This window comes from Aplysia californica, unplaced genomic scaffold, assembly GCF_000002075.1.
Source record: "Aplysia californica isolate F4 #8 unplaced genomic scaffold, AplCal3.0 scaffold00523, whole genome shotgun sequence".
Lineage (NCBI taxonomy): Eukaryota > Metazoa > Mollusca > Gastropoda > Aplysiida > Aplysiidae > Aplysia > Aplysia californica.
In genome coordinates, this window is record NW_004797793.1 from 153604 (window position 1) to 155181 (window position 1578).

Here is a 1578-nt window from a genome sequence, read left to right on the forward strand (position 1 = left end):
GATACTGTTTCATCCTGGCAGTCACACAACGGGCAGTCAGATGGGGAATCCTTGCGGATCCTATTTAAGAAGGAATTCAGTGGGATGTGTTGTGTTCACAGTCAAAAGATAGCGACCTGTTCTCTTCAACTGAGAGAATTTAGTGCATCTTTTGAGTTGGGAGCTGTCATGTGCGCAAATATAGCTCTTCCAGTTTTGCCCAATGGCAATCCATTCAGCCACTGTTCCCTGGTGTTGCATTTGATGATGTTCTTGACTGTCTGTTGTGATACTGGGTTGTGTGGTTGTGTTTGTGATGCTCTCTTCTTGGCAAGGGTGTCTGCTCTGTCGTTTCCTGGGTTGTTGCTGTGGTCAGGTATCCATGGTAAAGTCAGGTCTTCATGAAGATGTTGATTGTTTGAGCCAGAAAGAGGCAAGCTGGGCTTTCAAGATTCATGTTTTCCAAAACTTGGAGTACTGATTTTCCGTATGTGAAGATTACAGTAATCCTTGATTTTGTCTGGGTATATAATGAAAATAGTTCTTGTCACGTCTTGTCAGGATGTTCTATTCTTACTCCAAAGCCCGCATTAATAGTTCCCTTGAAGGTTGACCCATCGATGTAAATTATATGGACTGAATCACTTGTGTAGGAGTCAATTGTTTTGAGAGCTGTGGTCTTCAGTTCTATTGAGTCATGGTCCTTTTTCACTGTCTCCTTTATGAGGAAAGGCTTGATGTTGGCGTTCTTGATGTTGGTGTTTTGGGGGAGTTCTGGTCTTAAGGGTTTCAGCGTTTCTCTGTTACATAGACGGTGATGTTTTTCTACTAATTCGGTGGCTGTGTCGAGTATTGATCTTCCGTGGATTCGTTTCTTTGGTCGTCTCTGTTCAATGATCTTTCTGTTTGGGTGGTGTTTGTCTAGTGTCTTGTAGAGCTCACTGATCTCCACAACTGCTGCCTCTCTCCGCAGGTCCAAAGATTCCAGGTTTATGTGAATTTTGCAAGCTGCATTTGGAGAGGATCTCAAAGCTCCTGAAATAAATCGTACAGTTTGATTCTGAATTTTGTCAAGAGACCTCTGAGTTGATCTGGTGCAGATTGTCTGTAGGATTAGGCTATATTCCATGGCAGAGCGTACATAGTCAACATATAGCTGTCTGAGGACATCCTTGTCCGCTCCCCATGAAGTGCTAGCCAGTCGTCTGAGAAGGTTAAGTCTCTTGTTAGCCTTCGTCTTCAGGTTCCAGATATGATTTTTGTATGAAAACTGTCTGTCCTGCTCGATCCCGAGGTAGGTTGGGTTTTCAACTTTTTCGAGTTTGGTTCCTACAAGTAAAATGGTGAGATTTTGCTTTGCGACCAGCGTAGATTGTCTTGGTACAATTTGATTTTAGTTTCCACTTGCAGCAGTAGTTGTCAAATCTATCTAGGTCCTCATTAATAAGTCGTGCACTGAAGCCAGCTTGTTTACTTGAATGCCAGATGGCTAGGCCATCGGTATATAATGCCTTATAGTAAACAAGCTGGGCCCCCTTTCGATGAAAGGAACGATCGGTGCTTTAATATCAACTAAAAGTCATTGGCCTACTATATTTA